Source organism: Amphiura filiformis, chromosome 2 (genome assembly GCF_039555335.1).
Source record: "Amphiura filiformis chromosome 2, Afil_fr2py, whole genome shotgun sequence".
NCBI lineage: Eukaryota > Metazoa > Echinodermata > Ophiuroidea > Amphilepidida > Amphiuridae > Amphiura > Amphiura filiformis.
The window spans coordinates 27,192,244-27,200,126 of record NC_092629.1 but is presented as its reverse complement, the minus strand read 5'-3'; positions in this window follow the sequence as shown (position 1 = coordinate 27,200,126).

The following is a 7,883-nucleotide window of genomic DNA, read 5'->3' as shown; positions in this document are numbered from 1 at the left end:
CAAATAGAGTTGGTTAATGTGCTGATTCCAATTGAATTCATACTCCCCCTGTAGAAGATATGTCCAAAATCTTCCACATAGGGAGTGTGGATTTCAACTGGAATAGCACATTTTGCGTTTTGTCAGACTGAGATTAGTTGCTTTTACGCGGTCATTGCATGCATGATGGTTACCAAAATATAAAAATATCTTGCAGTATGAATTAAGATCTCTAAGAACTCCTGATATGTCGGTTGTCCTCGTCTTCTTGCATGTTTGATGTAAGCCTATATTTTAAAATATAATCTACACAACAAATTAGACTTGAGTTCAGTAGTTTCCCGCGTGAGAAATTTAGGTAAAATGTAAAATACATGTGTAAGTTGGACAAATTGGCCGCGTAACTGAATGATGGCGGAGGAAAGCGCGAGGTCTTAGCGCGAGTTTTGTCCTTACCATCACTGTCAAATCGAGTTTCATGAATCCAATTTCTTTTAGAGACTTTTATTGTTATTTAATTGAAGTACATGAAAACTTTTTTTTTTCACTCTATATTTAATCTAGTTAATTTAGCATGTTCACCGGCAATTCACCTTGCATCCGGGACATTATTGGGCACATGACGTGCGTGGGACATCGAATGTAGGTCGGGGCGTTGTGATGTGTAAGCGTAAAAAAGTCGGCCATGATGAAACTGAGATATAGGCAAAAAGAGAGGAGAAAAAACAATAATTTTTTTTTTTAAATTTAAAAAATGGACATAATAAAGGTTCGTAGCTTTGCAACCAAGTATTCCAGAGACCTTGGGATTCAACATCAGTAAGCATGGTAAGTGCAGGTACTGAGCAAGTTCATGGTAGCAACTTATTTTTCAACATTTCCAACTTTGGCCTGAGTGGATCAGGTCAATGTGGCCATCAGCTTGGAAAGTCCTCGTTGGCAATGTCGCCAAAATAACGCAATTTCATCATCGTCATCGCCGTGCAGGATATGCCAAAAAGCGGTAGGTCTTTCAGGGATCTTTGCCATCATGATCGAGTGGTAGATGGAACTGGAATGGAGCCGGCCGGATTGGCAGCAAGGAGCGGCACTGCTTCGCATTTCCTGCGTCCGTTTCCTGACACCAATATTACGCCTTAGGCCGATAACTGATTCCGTAAGGGGACCCCTTTTTCGAGGCCCGTTTCGTGCAGATCACAACCCTTCTTCGGTTGCCGCTCTTGCTTCACACTTTATACATCTCTATGATCCCTATGATTGTGTTTTCAGTCAATATTTAAGTGTGTAAATCGGGACTTTGAGATAATAATACCCAAGAAAAAGTGGTATAAATTGGTAATTTAAGTCATGGGTAGTGGATTTGTAATCTGAGACCAATAGAAGGATCTAGGACTGGGAGACCTTGATCTTTGAGACTGTGGTCATTTCGTTATTTCAAACGTTAATGCATGGAAATGATATCGGTACACAATCGAGTCTTGATAATGAAGTGAACATTTTGTGACTTCACAACAGTTTTATCAAATATCATAATGTTATAGCAAATTCAATTATTTGCTAGTATGTATTTTTGTTTCCTCTGGAAAACGCTTCATAGCGCTGCCCCAAGCGCTTCCAAACATCACAGATTAAGAATGACGCCAATATTTAGTCGACAAAGTCAAAGACGTGACGATGTCGCACCACAGAGACTAACATGACTAAAGTTCAAGATAATTAGACATTTTATGCGTATGTTTGTTAATTAATTGTGACTTTGTTGGGGTATTCTTTTAAATTTAGGCACAAAGGTTAACAAGAAGTCTAAACTACATATAACTATATGCTCCCAAATTTGTGATGCGCACAAAAACATTTACACGATTAATGAATGATCCACAAGTGACCGATTTTGTATGACCTTTTGTCACAATTTTTAAACGAGAAATAGGCTACATTCGGTTTCTCCATATCCTCAAAAATCATATAAAAAGTTAAAAAAAATATTAACATTGTTGTATCATATTGTGTGTCCCTATATATTTGAGATACATATTGTAATACGAATGATCTAAGTGACCGATTTTGTATGGCCTTTTTTTAAACGAGAAATGCATTCGGGTTCTCCATATTCCCAAAAGCATGTAAAATGTTAAAACATTAGCATTTATATAGTATTAGATTTTATGTCCCTATTTCTACATGTATATTTTCGTATTTGACCACCCCACAGCTGATCGGAAATCGCGTTGAGCATGTTGACAATGGTTGAGGAAAAAGATGGTCGGACTGACACACAGAAGCTGTACATGACACATATAGACAGGAAGCCTTTTCTGAATTGCTTCGGGATTTGACGAGATGCATTCGAAATCAAATTTATTAAACATTAATTTGTAAGAACGGAAAGTATATACTCTATATTATGGATTTGTTAAATATTAAATGTCCTTAGATTTATTGATATAATGTTGAATAAAGTAATAGCTACGAGCGAGATACGCGTCACATCCGTCCCATGCATGATAGGTCATTTGCGCATATTGGTATGAGGTATTTATGCCTATTATCATTCGTAATATTATTTCATTTGCGGACGCTGCATAAATTTGACTTAGTTATTTACTCACTTGAGATGTACATTGAGTCAATAAGGATTCACCACAGCAAACGGTACCTAAGGCTATTTTTCAATGGCTATAATGTTAAAGAGAATATGGGAGAAACGACCATGCATAAGAATGGTGAAATGAGAAGGAAAGAGAGAAGAAAGGCAGCATGCAGCAAGATCCCGAGATAAACGAGGGAGAGAGAGAGAGAATGTGAGAGAACGAGAGAGACCCATGGATAGAGATAATTATGAAGGAAGAGAAAAGAAAGGAAGAGATAAAGATATGAAGAGAGAAAGAAAGGAAGAGAGCGAGAGCAATAAAGAGAAGAGAGCAAAAAGGCTATAAGAGAGTCGGAAAGCCGAGTGCCGACAAATCGGACGAAAAAAGGCAGAGTCCAGTCAACTTTTAATGTTTTTTATATCCAAAGAATGTAGTCGTATCACTCTTTTATTTGTTATTTTGGTCGCCATCTTGGATCCTGAAATATCAGGCTCTACCTTCATTCCCTACGGTCTACAATAGGCCTGTGTAATGCTGATACGGCAACCCTGTATACGGTCGCGTGTTTGAAGCGACATAATGGCGTCAAAATAGTCCCGACTTCAAAAGCGCTAAAGTTTGAACCAAAGAGTCCATATTCTTTCGATATTTAGGCACTTTGATCCGTATAGATCGATCCGAATGGTCCTCTTCCATTTTATTATAGCGGTCGTATTATAGCAAAGTCATCATCTTAACATCAAAGTGGGGTTAAATCTTAAAATAAATGACGTAATTAACATTTCATAATTTGGTAATCCACCTTAGGTCAAAAGTTTAAGCGAACTTTACAACAAAATTCTTTAAACAACCTGAAAATTATTTAAACCAGATTTGGCTCCGTCATCAGGTAGGCCCAGCTTTGATGGACATTAACATGAAATAAAAATGTGAAAGTCATGTTAAAAGGCATGTGATGCAATGCATGCTAGCCATAAGCTTCAACATAAAAAGTCCAAGTTTTGAGATATTTTTTCAAGATATCAAGAGCTATTTTAAGGACCACTGAAGAAATACTAGGCTTGAACAAATTTTAATCTTTACCCAGAGCAACCAGCGCACATAAACGTTGGAAAATACAGTGTATCTGGCCGGATTCGAACCGGCGACCTTCGTGTGGATGGAAGTTCAAGTCAGAGTCCTCCCACCAGAGTATCCATCTCTCTTCCAAAGGGTACAGACCTTTTTTTTTCAGTATGCCGTTTATGTTGTGAAGGTCCGCAACATTGGGCTATTCCAATTGAAACCCATACACCCCTATGGAAGGTATGACCTAATCTTGCACACACGGAGCATGCATTTTAATTGAGTAGTCTGAATGGGTGACTCCATTTGCGATCTACACCCCTGTGTGGAAGATTAATGTCAAGTCGTCCAGGGGGTGTATGGATTTTAATTGAATAGCCCATTATCTGTTTACCTTGCGCATAAGACGGTATACCCATACATGCACCTGACAGGTGGTAACATGCAGTTGTTCGAAGCCGGGGTTCGAACCTGCAACCTCACGACCATAGGTCGAAGCCCTATCGCTGAGCCATGCGTTAAATGAACACCAACTCCATCTCACCATGCGCACTCAACTCGGACTCTACTCCATCTCAGATACAAAATACTAACTTCGTGAAGCTGAATCGACCAAAATAGATCCACCATGAAGACCCAGCGATTTCGCCAAGACATGTAATGTTATAAACAAAAAATTAAAAATACAGGGGTGACAGACGTTCAGTTAAATATTAGTTTAGATTTCTTTCCTAGGTCAAAAGTTGAAGTGAACCTAGGACATGTATAGGATGAAAAATGAGCGACCACACCTGCCTAAATGCACGTTTCGACCCAGACTTGGCTCCTTCGTCAAGTCACACCCACTATAGACAAGACTTGCGTGTAATATCAACATAAAGGTGAAGTCTAGGGGTAAATGACGTAATTACGCACAAACTCTTAGCAATACGGTAGTAATAAATTCCTTCCTGACTTAGGCTATACCTGGAGGATGTGATAAGCGGCTATATATAAACAGGATGAGAGCGGACATATTTTGGTCAGATCTCGGACAGCCGTCATTTAGTGATGATACATCCATGAACTAGGGTTCGAATTTTGTAGTTGACTTGCCCGTGATATAAATACTGAGAGATGTATAGGTATCGGGAAAGTTGTGACACGGTTGTTACCTGCCCGTATGTCTTGTTCTTGCAAATGTATATAACTGCACGCCTCAATATTTACGCCAGAATACCGAAAATTCGACAGTGAATCCGTTTCGGCGTATAGCTCATGGATACAATTATTTCCGAACTTCCATGGGCCATTTGAGAAGGGGAGGGGAGGGGAGGGGAGAGAAGGGGAGGGGGGAGATGAGATGAGATGAGATGAGATGAGATGAGATGAGATGAGATGAGATGAGATGAGATGAGGCGAGGGAGGCGAGGCGAGGGGAGACGAGGGGAGGAGAGGAGAGGAGAGGAGGGAGGAGGAGAGGAGGAGGAGGGAGAGGAGGGAGAGGAGAGGAGAGGGAGAGGAGAGGAGAGGAGATGAGAGGAGAGGGGAGGAGACGGGAGGAGCGGAGCGGAGAGTAGAGGAGACCAGTTGACATGATGAAAGGAGAACAGAGCAGAAAAGAGGAGGATAAAAGAGGACAGGAAATGACAAAGTGGTGAGGAGATGGCGAGGAGGGGAGGAAAGGAGGAGAGGAGAGGATGGGAGGGGAGAGGAAACTAGATGAGAGGAGAGGAGAGGAGAGGGTTGCATGAGGCGAGGAGAGCAGAGTAGAGGAGACCAGTTGCCATGATGAAAGTAGAAGAAGGACGACACTTGTACCAGAGCAGAAAAGAGGTGAGATGAGATGAGATGAGATGAGATGAGATGAGGGTGAGGATAAAAAAGAGGACAGGAAATGACAAATTGGAGAGGAGAGGAAAGTAGGGTGAGATTTTGAACGAAAAGGGGAGAGACATGTCACATTTCCTTTAAAATGTTTTAATCAGCTTTATATGCTGCCATGAATGTATACATGTTATTGCGCCATCATGGAAGAAAAGTAGGTCACCCAACGTAATTATTTGACCCCAAGTATCCACGACTTCACCAACATCAATGATCATGAAACATGAAAAATGCGGTATAAAACACCACCGTGAATAAACTCATGTTAAGGTGATGATGACCTGGTTTTAGACTGTTGTATTGTTCTAAAACTCAGAGGATGTGATTTCAATTAAAGCCATTTGTTCAGGTATGAATTAAAATATGTAGACCTATTTAGCACACATTTTTCAATTCAGCTTTCAGCATGAAAATTTTGAGTATTTCCTAGTATGTCATTGGTGGTATTTACCAATAAATGCCAATATTTCGCACCCGGTTTGTTGTGCCAAACATTCAAATTTACTAGCATTCCAAGTACTTGCAATGTAAAATTATGAAACATGATCTTCATCCATGGCGTTGTCTTTTTAAAGACATTTCTTGTTTATAGTTTTTTTTAACGCTGACGAAACTTCGGCCAGGTACAAGTGACCTGGTGAAGGCGGGTCACCATAGATACGAGTAACCACAGTGATATGGTGAAAGTGTTTTTGAAGCTCAAATGACATAATAGTGTATCACTAACTTTGAATATCTCTAATAAACTGAATTTATGTTTAGTCGCTCAGGTATTACGAGCGTTGGATTTTTTAACCAATGGGGAAACAAGCAAAACGTAATCTATTGGGCTAAATGCTTTTTACCATTGCATAACTATAGGAATGTCTAAACATGCTTCTGGTGCTTCGGCATTTCAAAGCTGAAAATCATTAAATTGACCTTGAATTCTCATTTCTGTAGAACTGTCGTTGGAATGAGTATACAAACTGACAATTTTACAGTCCAGTGGTCATATAAAATACCGTCTGTTACTGCAAACTGGTAGCGGTATGTAGATGACACCTTTATAGAAGTAGTGTTGACACTACCACGAAGGTTTGGGTTGGGTTGAAGAGACATTTTTGTCTATCAGAGTGACCACGTGACGTAAGCGGATACACTTCCACAATGGCTTCAATGGGGTGGAGATTGGAGAGCAGCGGCAAACATGATCCGGGCCGTGTCTGTGGGTTAGGATGGAGATCGCGCAGGCGAACTCTTTACGGACATTTTTGGTCATGATGGGGTTATTATGTTCATGTGCCCTCTGCCTACTCCACTCCATTTAGCTGCATTAAGATGAGCACAAACTTAGCTATAGCATGATAGTACAGTTCAGTAGCTTTTCATATATTTTTGAAATCGTTTATATACAACGATGGAACCTGTACAGTTTGTATATATGGCAGACCATCATCCGCATTATGTCTGTTACATGCACTGACGCACACATAACACTCACAGGCAGCCAGGATTCATGGCCAATTAATGCACAATTGCATGACTTTTTCCCCCTTCTTCCTCTCCTAGACAAGCATCATTACAATTTTGTCGCCGTTTTATACGATTTACTAATACACTGCTGTATCTAATTCACCAAATAATATCAATTTATCTTCATTTTTATCCAAACTTTAATCTAGAAATACCGATCCAATACTAGGCATGTGTGTACTCATTTGAATGCATATTTCACGATAAGATCGATTATGATCATAAAAAAGGTTAAAAATAAAAGTTGATTGTTTTAAAGCATTTTAAACTATTTTTTGAAGCTGTAATTTGTGCTGGTCAACCGCGTGGATAGGGCTAAGTGATGCACTGCTACCATACAGTAAATTTTTAAATAAATATTCATTTCTGCCTCTGATAGTGATGAAATATTTGTAGCGACCTCTTCTTTTCCTCTGCCCTACTTTAGTGTTTTTAACGCGTCTTTATGTTATATGTTACCTGAGCGTGCCCTACAAAACAATGTCACATGATATGGTAATTCTTATAGACAGACTTGGTTAAGTCCGTCATGTACTATAGTTATTATTTCGTGGAAGGTAATCCTAACCCTTACCTTAACTCTAACCCTAAACCTTAACCATAACCCTTATCCCCTTTTTTCTCCCAGTTTGTTTATTTACTTCTATTTGTTTGTTTGTTTGTTTGTTTGTTTGTTTGTTTGTTTGCTTGTTTGTTTGTTTGTTTCATTTTATCTTCTTTTGATCCCGTGGACCATTAATGTATATTATTTTAGTGGTTAAATTTTACTTTATATGAAAACTTAACCATGTGATCCAAAATTGTATATTTGAGTTCTGTTGAAATGTTCAAGGAACAAAGAGGTCTTCTGATTCTTAAGAAACTGTT